The sequence below is a fragment of the Ovis aries genome, chromosome 8, assembly GCF_016772045.2.
Source record: "Ovis aries strain OAR_USU_Benz2616 breed Rambouillet chromosome 8, ARS-UI_Ramb_v3.0, whole genome shotgun sequence".
Taxonomy (NCBI): Eukaryota; Metazoa; Chordata; class Mammalia; order Artiodactyla; family Bovidae; genus Ovis; species Ovis aries.
In genome coordinates, this window is record NC_056061.1 from 74,264,264 (window position 1) to 74,278,613 (window position 14,350).

At 48.6% G+C, this 14,350-nt stretch overlaps 1 pseudogene; it reads right to left on the reverse strand.

The window, feature by feature from the left end:
• Positions 1-2,422: 2,422 nt before the first annotated feature.
• Positions 2,423-9,776, reverse strand: LOC101120063 (UL16-binding protein 3-like; annotated as a pseudogene).
• Between the last annotated feature and the right edge of the window lie 4,574 nt (positions 9,777-14,350).

The window sequence follows — 14,350 nt, forward strand, 5'->3', positions numbered from 1 at the left end:
TTCATGCAAAGATGGGCTCGATAAAGGACAGAAATGGTATGGACCTAACAGAAGCAGAAGATATTAAGAAGAGGTGGCAAGAATACACAGAAGAACTGTACAAAAAAGATCTTCATGACCCGGATAATCACGATGGTGTGATCACTCATCTAGAGCCAGACATCCTGGAATGTGAAGTCAAGTGGGCCTTACAAAGCATCATTACAAACAAAGCTAGTGGAGGTGATGCAATTCCAGTTGAGCTGTTTCAAATCCTGAAAGATGATGCTGTGAAAGTGCTGCACTCAATATGCCAGCAAATTTGGAAAACTCAGCAGTGGCCACAGGACTGGAAAAGGTCAGTTTTCATTCCAATCCCAAAGAAAGGCAATGCCAAAGAATGCTCGAACTACCACACAATTGCACTCATCTCACACGCTAGTGAAGTCATGCTCAAAATTCTCCAAGCCAGGCCTCAGCAATACGTGAACTGTGAGCTTCCTGATGTTCATGCTGGTTTTAGAAAACGCAGAGGAACCAGAGATCAAATTGCAAACATCCACTGGATCATGAAAAAAGCAAGAGAGTTCCAGAAAAACATCTATTTCTGCTTTATTGACTATGCCAAAGCCTTTGACTGTGTGGATCACAATAAACTATGGGAAATTCTGAAAAAGATGGGAATACTAGACCACCTGAACTGCCTCTTGAGAAATCTGTATGCAGGTCAGGAAGCAACAGTTAGAACTGAACATGAAACAACAGACTGGTTCCAAATAGGAAAAGGAGTCCATCAAGGCTGTATATTGTCACCCTGCTTATTTAACTTATATGCAGAGTACATCATGAGAAACGCTGGACTGGAAGAAGCACAGCGAGAATCAAGATTGCCGGGAGAAATATCAATAACCTCAGATATGCAGATGACACCACCCTTATGGCAGAAAGTGAAGAGGAACTAAAAAGCCTCTTGATGAAAGTGAAAGAGGAGAGTGAAAAAGTTGGCTTAAAGCTCAACATTCAGAAAACGAAGATCATGGCTTCTGGTCCCATCACTTCATGGGAAATAGATGGGGAAACAGTGGAAACAGTGTCAGACTTTATTTTTTTGGGCTCCGAAATCACTTCAGATGGTGATTGCAGCCATGAAATTAAAAGACGCTTACTTCTTGGAAGAAAAGTTATGACCAACCTGGATAGCACTTTGAAAAGCAGAGACATTACTTTGCCAGAAAAGGTCCGTCTAGTCAAGGCTATGGTTTTCCCAGTGATCATGTATGGATGTGAGAGTTGGACTGTGAAGAAGGCTGAGCGCCGAAGAATTGATGATTTTGAACTGCGGTGTTGAAGAAGACTCTTGAGAGTCCCTTGGACTGCAAGGAGATCCAGCCAGTCCATTCTGAAGGAGATCAGCCCTGGGATTTCTTTTGGAAGGAATGATGCTAAGGCTGAAGCTCCAGTACTTTGGCCACCTCATGCGAAGATTTGACTCATGGGAAAAGACGCTGATGCTGGGATGGATTGGGGGCAGTAGGAGAAGGGGATGACAGAGGATGAGATGGCTGGATGGCATCATTGACTCGATGGACGTGAGTCTGAGTGAACTCCGGGAGTTGGTGATGGACAGGGAGGCCTGGCGTGCTGCGATTCATGGGGTCGTAAAGAGTCGGACACACTGAGCGACTGAACTGAACTGTATGCCTGTGTGTGTGTGTATGTGTGCATGTTGTGGGGATGGGTTGTGGGGAGTCTCCTGTCTGGAGCTTTGTTGGCTGTGAGCTCAGCCAATGCTAGGTATGGTCTCCAGATGTTGACCATCACACCAGACACTTTTGCAATCTGCTGACTCTGTGCTGGGACAGGAAGCAAGTAATTCTGTGCCCATGGTCTCTTAGGATGGAGTCTCCATTTCCCACAGTCCTCCAGTGCTCCAGATCATAAACCCTTTTGGTTTCTAAAACAAGAGTGAGGGAATGGGCGCATGGGGCTGCTTCTCCCAGCACTGCACCAGGGCTGGGGTGCCTGATGGAGGTCAAAACTTCCTGCTCCTTAGGCAGAATGCTCCAGTACTGAAGTACTTAACTTTTCTGCAATATAGAGATGTTGATTTAAGAATCACTATAAAGGCTTCCCAGGTGGTGCTTGTGGTAAAGAATCAACCTGCCAACAAATGAGGTACAGGAGACACAGGTGACATCAGTTTGATCCCTGGATCTGGAAGATGCCCTGGAGATGGAAATAGCAACTCACTCCAGTATTCTTGCTTGGGAAATCCCATGGACAGAGGAGCCTGGTGGCCTACAGTCCATGGGGTCGCAAAGAGTTGAACATGACAAAGAACCAATAGGGTAATAAATTATGAAGGGAACCAGTCAATGTAAAATTGTATCCCTTTGAAAATATAATGAAGTTGTTTCTCTGGATAAAGAAACAAAACCCTGAGTCCCGTAATAGCACATGTATTTTTCCACCAATATCATCATTTTTAAGAATAAGGTCATGATGCAGGCAGAAGTCTAATTTTCCAAAAACTAGAAGATTGAAAGTGTTATGTTTCTGGTGATCTCTTGTACAAGTAGTTGGAAGTATCAGTGCAGAGACTGCATCACTCAACACCAAGAGGAAGTGGGAAAGGAGATTTGAAAAAAGTAAAGATGTTGAGGAGGATGCTCATCAGATGCGACAAGAGACTCGAGATGGTGCAGCCACCGTGTCGTCATAACTGACAGACAGACTTGGGGTTCCTAAGGTCTGGTCTCTTGGCTCTAAGGTGAACACAGGAGAAGAAGAGCAGCCAGGCAGAGACCGAGTCCTCAGGCCGACAGAGCCCCTGTTGGGGCTTCCTGGGAGCACCGCCTCCTGCAGAAAAGAAACAGGTGTTGGTCCAGGAGGCTGAGGAACTCCTGTCACTTTCCTGGGGTGGCCCCTTCCCAGCCCCTGCAGCCCTACCCTCACTGAGGGGCTCCTATGTCCTCCACCCCCATCCCCACCCCAGGCCCAGCAGCTTCTTGTCACCTCCTCCTTCCTTCCTGCATCACAGAGTCACCCCAGGCCCTGACACCCCCTACTCAGGCTCAGGACTGGAGCCAGTGAGGAATCAATCTGCTCCTTTACTCAGGTCCGGATCCTCCCTGAATGGGGCCTATTGCACCAGGGAGCAGGTCCCCAGAGGAGGGGCCTTGCTTCCTGACAGCCTTGGGTGTCTGCAGGGAAACCTCCTTCCTTTGTGCCCCTCCAGCCTCTGAGCAGCACACACAGCTCTCAGGACTAAGGTCCCTGCCCCCATCTCTCCCTGGTCCCCCTAACTGGGCGCCTGCACCCCAGCTCAGGCCCACCCATCCCCAGGCAGCTCTGCTCAAGGCAGGGCCACTCAGTGATGGGGCTCTGCATCTCCAGGAAGCTGGGGACATGCAGGCCACAGATTGAACCACAACTGCTGCTGCTCCAGGAACACAGGCCTGGCCTCAGCCCTTCCCCCAGTCTCTGCTGTGGGGCTCCTGCTTTCCCTGCTTGACCCACACCATTTCCTGTGAGAATGGGCCTTTGGAGTTGGGTCTGCAAAGGCCTTCCCACCCCTTCCTCCTGGGATGAGAGCCCGGCCCCTCTCATCTTGGCCCCTGGGTGGGTCCCCTCCCCGCTGACACAGCACATGGAGCCCCCATGCTGCTCTCAGCCCCTGTGAGTCCTGCCCTCGCCCTGAGTGCCTGCAGTTCTCACATCACCTACCCTGGGCCCTGCCAGCCAGCAGGCTGTGCTCAGTCAGGGGACTTGGCTAAACCCTTTAAGCATCAATAGGCCCTTAGCCTAGTGAAGGTCCCTCCCTTTTCACAATGTCACCTGACAGTGGAGACCTCTCAGAACTCAGGGCTGAGCTTGTCGAGTTCTGCTCTCAGGTGATATGAGGTCTTATTCCCCTGCTCATTTCCAGGATGAGGAGGTTCAGTGAGGGGCAGGGGTTGGCTGGGATTCACCTTTCCCGTCCTCACACCAGGCCCTGTGCCCCTGCCATTCCTCTGAATTCTGCCCTCAGTACCTCTTCTTGTAAAGGATCCAGGCTATGATGCTTATGAGATGCTTATGATGAAAATGGCGAGAAGGATGATCTCGGTTATGTGGTTGCTGGCTGGGGCCGTGGGCTGCACTGTAGCATGGACTGTGGTCGGTGATGCTGCAAGGAGAGTAAGAGTGAAGCCCTTGTCCAGACCTCAAACTCGGCAGATGCCTCCTTGCCCCCCTGACTCAGTACCCCTACTGTGCAGACAGCTGGCACCCATCACATGGAGGCCCCTGTGATAGATCTTCAGGCGAGACGGGGCAAAGGGAGGAGCTCAGTCCTCACGGGGCTCTGACAGCTAATGGGGGAGCAAGGTTTCCAACATAGCCACTCAGTCCTGCTGTGACATCAGAGACGGTGACCTGAGGATGCAGTCCTCAGGAGCTGACAGCAGAGGCGGTATTGACAGTTTTCCCGAAGTGGAATTGGTGACATTTAGAAGAAGATTCTGGAAAAAGGGTACAGTGAGAAATAAATCCCAGAAATCAAAAAGATGTCTACAGGATTTGGATCAGCAAAAATCCATGTTCAGTGGTCCAAATGCCTGTGCTGTGAGGAGAGACGTCAGGAGGTGGAAGAGGAAGGAGGATGACAGAGCATCCCGGATCATTGTTCTCCCAGGAACAACTCACTTTTTAAATTTTTTTTTTTACATTTTTTTATTTTATTTTTATCCACGCCCAAAACATTGTTAATTGGGGAATAGCCATTACCAATGTTATGATAGTTTCAGGTGAACGGCGAAGGGATTCAGCCATACACATACATGTACCCCTTCTCCCCTAAACCCCTCTCCCATCCAGGCTGGCACATACCACTGAGGAGAGTTCCGTGTGCTATACTGTGGGAGCTTGTTGGTTATCCATTTACATATAGCGATGTGTACATGACCTTCCCAGAGTCCCTAACTATCCGTCCCCTCGGATAACCATAAGCTTGTTTTCTAAGTCTGTGAGTCTCTGTTTTGTAAGTTTTCTTGTACTATTTCTGTTTAGATTCCACATATAAGGCATATCATATGGTATTTCTCCTTCTCTTTCTGACTTAGAACACTCAGTATGACACTCTCTAGGGCCATCCATTTCAGGAACAGCTCACTATGGATGGATCACTTTGCCAAAACACACAGACACACACAGACACATACACGTACACACACAGGGTGGGTCCATATCACCTTGAGTGGACAACCATTTCTTTATACTCGTCTCACTTACCCGAGGTCTTCAACATTTTCTCCCAGTGCACCATAAACTCCCGAGGCCAGGCCCGACAGTCTCCATGGAGACCTTCTTGAAGAAGTTGGTCACAGCTCTGTCCTTCGCCCACTTCTCTTTAATCCGCCTCCCTCCAGAATGATCCACTGTCCAGTGCCCATCCTCTGAATCAAAGCAGAGGCACATTTCTCCACTGAAGCCAAACTGCCAGGATCCACCGATGCGTCCATCCTCTTCACACCAGCACGTCATCCTGCCCTGCAGGGTCAGCGGGTCTGACCTCACCAAGGAAGTGAAAGAGCTCAGGCTCTGGACTTGACGAATTCTTTGCCTCACCATGTCCACCTCCCCTGGGCCCAGGTAATCTGGCCCTTTTCTCTCCTCCAAGGCTTGCTCCTGCCACTGGACTACTAGGGAAGGGACAATACTCAATTGAATTTTTTACCCATAAGCAATGCATGCAGCTCCTTCAGTATTTGGACTTCCTAACTCACCCCTGGACTCAATGGACATGAGTTTGACTTGATGGAAATGAGTTTGAGAAACCTCTGGGAGTTGGTGAAGGACAGGGAAGCCTGGCGCGCTGCAGTCCATGGGGTTGCAAAGAGTGGGACACGACTGAGTGACTGAACTGAACTGAACTGAACTCACCTCTGGAAGTGTCTTTCTCCAGTATAATGTCAGGCAGTTGCCCCTTGAGGAAGTCCCCGATGTCTCTGAGTGTTTCTCTCTGTGTTTCCCAAGTGTTCATAGTTTTCACCTCCTCTCCCAATGGACTTGTGGATTGGATCATGGCGCCACCACAGTCATAAGAGAGAGAAGCATTCCCATCTACCTGCCCTTGAACCACAAACCACGGCTCTCCAGGACTGGGCTGAGGATTGACGGTGAAGTTGTAGCAAACAGAGTGAGCGTCTGTGAAGGAAAATGCAGGTGAGGGCAGGTTTTGGAGAAGAAGACACATTACCTCCTTCCCCCACTTATGTGAGAGCAGAGGAAAGCTGCAGGGCCGGGTTGGTAGAGCAGGAAGGCCCTCCTGCCCCCCAACACCACCTACAGGCTGAGCAAGTGGAGAAACCACATAACATTATCTCTACTGTGCTCATAAGGCCCACACAGAACCCAAAGCTCTAGAAAGGAGAATTCACAATTGGGGTCACAGGATTTAGCAAGGCCAGGGAGATGCTGCTGATCTACTTCTTTGATGGGTCTTTGGATCCTGGAGAAGGCCTGGCCCACATGGAATGAAAGAGAAAATCCAGAATTTCTGAGGCAGGTGGTAGAGGAGGGGATTAAAGGCTCAGAAAAGTGACTGTGCCAGGGTGGGCACGGTATGAAAGGGCAGGAAAGTGTGCAGTCCCCCAGGTTCTATGGAGCCCGAGAGGAAAGAACGGATGAGAAGCATCTCCAATAGCTCAAGGGTGACTTTTCCTGAGGGTCAGGGACGGTGGTGGGATTGGTGTTCCTGTGCGCTTCCAGCAGGAATGAGGATGGAGAAGGCAGAAAAGCTGATGCCTGGGGGAGTGCCCTATGTCAGAAACAAAGCAGATGCAGCGGCCAAGGGGACCAGAGAGCCCCCCTGTAGCCAGGCCTCACTGCAGAGAGTACCACGCGGCTCCTAGCACAGGGCAATCCTAGAGGGAAACAGATGAGCAGTAAGCCCAGTAAAAAACTACACGATTGAAAGGAAAAATTATATAAAAAAACAGAGACAAACACAAGGCTGGATGTTCAGGAAGTTGAGTGCAGACATCCCAACAAAGTGTCCAGATCTTTTGTGCAGTATCCAGCACTGAGTCAGGTCTTATATTCAGGATCCATTCCTAGAGACAGAGATGCCAGGCATCAGCAAGGAGGGCCCTCTTATCACCACAGCAAGTGCAGAAGTCCTTCTGGCCTTGGAAGCCACACGGTCATTGACTGGGGTAAGTGCACACTTGGCAGAGAAGCCACCCCCACATTCATAATGACCTAGAGTGGGACTGTCATCATGTCCAGCAGTCTGAAACATCACCATGGCCCGCCTGTTATTACTGTGGTGCCTGAGATCTGTGTAAGGAATACACATCTGTCCCACGTCCTGCCCACAGGAGTGCCACCCATTCACTGGTCCTCATAGTGCTCATTTCACTTTCATTGGAATATGAATGAAAAATCTTCACAGTTAGTAAATTACCATGTGGTTAAGGCTACCAGAGAAGCCATTTCCAAGTTCACACTTCTGACACTGACCTTCATCCCCCAATAGTACGTGTAAGCAATATCATATTCTGGAGAAAATGACAGAGAGGAGTACCAACCTACAACCCTCCAGGGCTGCAGGAGTGTCGACCCTATCCTATCTCCATTTAATTCCCAGTGTGGCCATAAATTTTTATAATTGTACATATAACATATTCAGGCTCTGCAGACCATGATTTTCTGTTACAACTGCTGTCCTAGCACAAAAGCAGCCACAGATGAGTGGTGACTGATGACCTGCTTCTTGGGCAGATGATTCAGCAGAACCTGTGACATCAGAGGTATCTGTGGTCAGAAAGGTGCTATGTGCCGAATATGCCCTTTTACTTGGAGGTTCACAACACAGACCCTTTATGTCCTGAAGCAAGGCCATGTGATTTGCAGTGGGGAATACGACACCATTTAAATGTGGCTCCTAGTATGGTCCTGGGGGCTGGTGGAGGTGAGGCCTCTGGTCATGAAATGTCAACATTGTCTATCATGATCTGGGCTCATCAACCCGCAATCATTAGTTCAGATAGACCAACCATCAGAGGATTAAAGTGATATTGTGGTTTGGCATAAGAAGGGCCAGAGGCAACAAATAAGGGAGAGCATCAGGTGGCCTAGGCCTGACATCAGAATTGTTGTAGGACCACTATTCTCCAGGGCCTGCCCCCGTGGCTCAGCAGTAAGGAATCCGCTTGCAATGTCGGAGCTGGGGTAGATGTGGGATCTATCCTTGAATGAGAGAAGATCCCATGGAGGAGAGCATGGCAACCCACTCCAGTGTTCTTGCCTGGAGAATCTCTTGCACAGAGGACCCTCGTGGGCTCTAGTCCATAGGATCATAAAGAGTTGGACATGACTGAAGCGACTTAGCATGCACACACTATTCTCTGCTTATGCCTGAGGCTTCGTGCAGTGTCCCTTATATCTCCATAGACCATGGAAACCACTCTAGAGCAGAGGGGTTCAGGGGACATTAGCCCATATCTGCTGTACCCATACTCCTTTCACATTCACACCACCAAGAACCTACTAGGTAGGACAGAGCAAGTTTTTGGTTCACCAACAGGCAGCTAAGGCATCCCTTGCACTAGTCCCTAGGGGATAAGTCATCTGTTACTGTACTGTGACCCAGGGCAGTCACATGGTTCTTTTGTATTTTTTTCAGGTCGTCTTTGCCTGCTCTTGTAGCACAAAGGTGGAGATGTAGAATGCACACAGACACCAAATGGCCTGTCAAGACCAACAGATTTACTCTCTATCTTTTGAAGAAAAGGTTCTCCAACTCCTTTCTTAAATAATAGCTATTCTAGGCCACTGTCTCCATAGTCTCAGGGAATATGAATGTGGGACTGAAGGGTAGAAGTGGGGGTGCCCATCCTCACCCTCATGCCCTATGTCACACACTTTGGGAAACTCTTCTCCCATCTCTCCTGCTTTATGTCCTGGGGGCTAGGCTGGGAGGCTTCTGCTGGCATGAATTCTCAGGCAGGAGGATAGCGTGCCAATTGACAGAGGGCAGGTCTAGGATCCCTTCACAGATGGGAAGTGGTTGGAGGCCCTGAGGTTCTTGTGATGGGGAGGAATTCGGAAAAAATACTGTTGTAACCAAGCAGGACTCTAAGGAGGCTTCCTAGGACAGACTCCACCCATCTCACCGCCCCTCCCTCCTGCACTAACTCCCCCACTCCCCGCCCAAGTGGCAGACCCCACCTAGACCCTTACCCATCTCCCGCCACCTTTCCTGCGGCCAACGCAACTGGTCAGACTCCACCCAGCCTTCCCCTGAACGCTCGTGGGTTCGGTCCCTCGGAAGCGGGCTCCACCTTTCCTGCACCAGCTTCAGTGACTCCGAATCCTGACGGGGGAGTCCGGGCGGCTGCAGCAGCATTTCCTGACGCCGACTTACCTCTCGCGTCTCCCTGCCTTCCCTCCCTCCTGCAGGGATGCAGCGGGATGGCACCCAGCCGCGAGAGGAGGCGGGGAGCAGGAGCCCAGCGAGAAAGGAGCGCGCGGAGCTTTAAACAGGGAGGGGGCCCAGCCGCGTGTTCCCCGAACCGCCTCGGACACCCCAACCCTCTCGGGTCTTATGGCCCCATGTCCTCTCCTCGCAGGTTAATCCCCGAACTCACCGCCTCGCGCCGTGCAGAACCGGGGAGCCACGAGGAGCACCAGAGCCGCGAAACCAAGACGCGCTCTGGGGCCAGCCTTCCAGTCCATCACCAGCTGGAGACTGGTTGGATCGGACTTTGCGGGAGCTATTTATAGCCCGCCCAGCATTTCAGCCCATTCTCCGCCCCGGCCTCCTCCCCCCGTCACTGACGCCGGGCAGTAGCCGGCCCCTCGTGACTGACTCCTTTCTCCTCCCGCCCCTCCCCGTTTCTTTTCTCCTCCGAGTCCTTCTCGCCCCTCAATCTTCCGCCCCATTCTCACCTGCAGTCTTCCTGCGGTGGTGGTTTACTGGCTCAGTCGTGTCCTATTCTTGCGACCCCGAGGGCTGTAGCCCGCCGGGCTCCTCTGACCATGGGGACTCTCCAGGCGAGAGGATTTCAGTGGGTCGCCATGCCCTCCTCCTTGGGAGTTTCCTGACCCTGGGATCGAAGTCGGATCTCCTACGTTGTAGGATGAGTCTTTACTGACTGAGCTTCGATGGAAGCTCTGCTTTTCTTAAAAGACTCAAGACTGCCCCCTGCACCCCCCAAAACACCACCCCAACCGGAAAACTCTGCGGATCTGCGGAAAGGGCCTGGAGAGAGCCCTTAACTGCAGTGTCATCAGCGATATATTTTCTAGTAGTTTCTGTCCCAGGGTAGTCCTAGACATTTTGTGGGCCAAAGTAACTGCTCATTAGAAAGGGTTTGAGGACTGAGGCCGGAACCCGATTTTCCAGGATCCCGGTGGAGACAGGGAGCCTGTGTTTTACCGAAGTAGCAAGAGCAATCAGGTGGAGTTTCATGTTGTTGGAAGTAGGCTAGTTGTCAACACTCATTAAAATCACGTCCCATCTGGGGTCTAGACTGTGCCCAGGTGCCAGGAGCATGCACGGGTGGGGGTGGCCAGGCCTGTCTGAGAGCCCCATCTTCCCTCACCTGGCTGTCCTGACCAGGACTCTAATGCTGTCTTTCTGCCTTTCTCCTGCTTTCCCACTCACTTGCCTCTTTGCCAACCTCCTCCACTGGGGCTATGTGGTCTCCATGTTGCCTCTTGCCAGAGATTAAACCCAGGCCCCTGTCCCCCGGCCTATGCATGAGAGTCTTCCCCTGACACATCGGTCACCTGAACCCACCAAGTTGCTGCCTCACCCAAGCCTGAGTCCTATCCTCCTCCCAGCCCCCACGTGTCTCTTGTTCCCAAATTGTTACACACCTGGCTCTTGGCCTCCTTCTTCAATCAAACTGAGGCCAGAGAATAGAAGTAAATCAAATTTCTTAATCAAAGGAAATTGAGGCAAGGGTTCATTGGGGCTTCTGCTGCAGCTGAGGGGAGAGAGGACAAATGACAGTTTCGTTGCTTGCTCACTCTCCGAGGTAGTGGGGCGAGCTGGTTCCTTCTATGGGGTGAGGGGAGGGGTGCTCCCAGGGGTCAGTCAGAGGGGTGGCTAGGTGACTGGCTGAACCCTTCAGTGTTGCTGTATGCTGGGGGCACGTGAGGCATCCTGCTTTTGCTCTGGGCTCTTCAAAAGTGGCAGTTGGGTTTTTCATCTCTTTGTATCTTTTTCCCAGAATAGCTTCAGCTACTTCACCTAAAAAACAGTCTATTTTTAAAAAACTTTTTATTTTATGTTGGGTATAGCTGATCTACAAACAGTGTTGGGATAGTTTCAGGTGAACAGTTTAGGGACTCACCCGCACACACACACACACACACACACACACACACACACACATACATATATATATATATACACACACACATATATCCATTCTCCCTACACTCCCATCCTGACAGGGCAGTCACGTAACATTGAGCAGAGTTGTGGGTTCATTCTTTGGGCTGGGAAGATTCCTTGGAGAAGGAAAGAGCCACCCACTCCAGTATTCTTAGTTGGAAAATCCCATGGACAGAGGAGCTGGCAGGCTACAGTCCATGAGGACAGAAAGAGTTGGACACACACAGAAAGAGAGCACACACACACACAGACACACCATGTGCCATACTTAGGGCCTAGACGGCTATCCATTTTAAATAGAGCAGGGTGTACATGACCTTTCCATACTCCCTAACTATCTCTTTCCCCATCCCGGCTCCAGCAACTAGAAGTTTGTTCTCTAAGTAAGTCTGTGAGTCCCTTTCTGAGAATGCAAAACATCCTTATTGCTGATATGAAAAAAGTTTTATGGGTTTGGATAGAAGATCCAACCAGCCACAGCATTTCCTTAAGCCAAAGCCTAATCGAGATCAAAGCCCTAACTCTCTTCATTTCTATGAAGGCTGAGAGAGGTGAAAAAGCTGCAAAGGAAAAATTTGAAGATAGCAGGGGGTGGATTATGGAGTTTAAGGAAAGAAGCCATCTCCATAACATAAAGTGCAGAGTGTAGTAACTAGACCTGATGTAGAAGCTGCTGCAAGTTTTCCAAAAGATCTAGCTAAGAAAATCTATGAAGGTGGCTCCACTGAATCAGAGATTTCCAGTGTAGACAAAATATCCATCTATTGAAAGAAGATGCCCACCGGGACTTTGATACCTGGAGAGGAGTAGTCAATGCTTGGCTTCAAAGATTCCAAGAACAGGCTGATTCTCTTGATAAGGACTAATGCAGCAGATTACTGGAAGTCAATGGTCCCTTACCACTTGGAAAATTCTAAAGCCCTTTAGAATTAGGCTGAATCTGTTCTGCCTGTGCTCTGTAAGTGAAACAATGAAGCCTGGATGACCGCATACCTGTTTACAACATTGGTGCCAAGTGTTTTAAGTCCACTGTTGAGACCAACTGCTCAGAAAGAAAGATTCCTTTCAAAATATTACTGCTGATTGACAAAGCATCCAAGAATGTGATGGAGAAGTACAAGGAGATTCATGTTATTTTCATGGCTGCCAACACAACATCCATTCTGAAGCACATGGATCATGGAGTAATTATGATGTTCAACTCATAGTATTTAGGAAGTACATTATAGGCTATAGCTGCATAGATAGTTATTCCTCTGTTGGATCTGGGCAAAGTCAACTGAAAAATTTCTGACTGAATACATTAAAAAAAAAACGATATTGTCTTTTTAAAAAACATTTGCTAATTTATCTTTTTGGTTGCATTGGTCTTAATTGAGGCATGCGGGGTCTTTGTTGGGTCATGCAGGATCCTTCACCGCAGCACACAGATTCTTTAATGGTGTTGCCTGGGCTCAGGAGTTGTGACACGTGGGCTTAGTTGTTCGGCGACATGTGAGATCTTAGGTCTCTGAACAGGTGTCAAGCTATTATTCCTTGCATTGGAAGGTAGATTTTTCACCACTGGGCCACCAGGGAAGTCCCTTTACAGTGGATTCGTGATTATAGATTCTGCTGAAAACAGTGAATCACAGAAATAGGTTGAAATGTCAACATTAATGTGAATATGGGAGAAGTCGATTTCTCCCTTCACAGATGACTTTGAGGGGTTCAAGAATTCACTGGAGAAAGTAAGTGCAGATGTAGTGCAAATAACAAGGAAGCTAGAGGTAGAAGTGGAGCCTGAAGATGTGGCTGAATTGCTGCAACTGAGTCATAAAGCTGAAATGAAGGAGGGTTCATTCTTATGCGTGAGCAAAGAAAGTGGTTTGTTGAGTCAGAAACTGTTCTTGGTGAAGAAGCTGTGAAGTTTATGGAAATGACAGCAAAGGATTTAGAATATAACATAAACTTAGTTGAAAAAAGCAGCGGCAGACTGCAGAGGATGAACTTCAATTTTCAAAGAAATTCTACTGTGGGTAAAAACACTGTTAAAGGGCACTGCATGCTCCAGAGAAGTCTGTGAAAGGAAGAGTCAAAGGATGTGGCAAACTTCATTGTTGTCTTCTTTTCAGATATTGCCCTACTCACCCCAACCTTCAGCAACCACCATCCTGATCAGTCAGCAGAGATAGGCACTGAGACAGGACCCTCCACCAGCAAAAAGATTTTGACGTGTGAAGACAGAGATGATGCTCAAACTACTTTATTTTAGAAACAAAGTGTTGTTAATGAAATTCAGTATATTATTTATTTAGTTGTAAAGCTATTGCACACTTAACAGATGTCAGACAGTGTCAATTAACTACATACAAAGTGGGAAATTAAAAATTTATGTGATTTACTTCAATGTGATATTCAACTTATTGCCCTGGTTTGGAACACAGCCTGGACTATCTCTGAGGTTTTGCTGTATCAACATGGCTTTTGGTCTACATTTTCCATCTGGAACTAACATTGGGTTGGTTGTGTAGTAAGATGGACAGACGATCTACTGTTGAGATACAGTGAAACATACATCTCAAGACAAGATTCAGTTTTACTCCTACAGACAATGTATGAAAACACCTGTTATTGCATTTCCTGTACCACTTGATCCAGATTTATTTAGGCTGTCAGTTATATGAATATATGGGGATATCCCAGCAATTTTTTGTCAGGTTGTTTATTCAAGATATGTTCAATCTTTTCATAGGTTTATGCTTCTGTGAAGACCTACATGACCTTCTAGAACTAACCCCCCAAAAGATGTCCCTTTTAGCATAGGAGATTGCAATGACAAAGTAGGAAGTCAAGAGATTCCTGGAGTAACAGGCAAGTTTGGCTTTGGAGTAAAAAATGAAGGCAGGAAAAGGCTATTTTGAGTTTTGTCTAGAGTACACACTAGTCATAGCAAAAACACTCTTCCGACAAAACAAGAGAAGACTCTACACATGGACATTA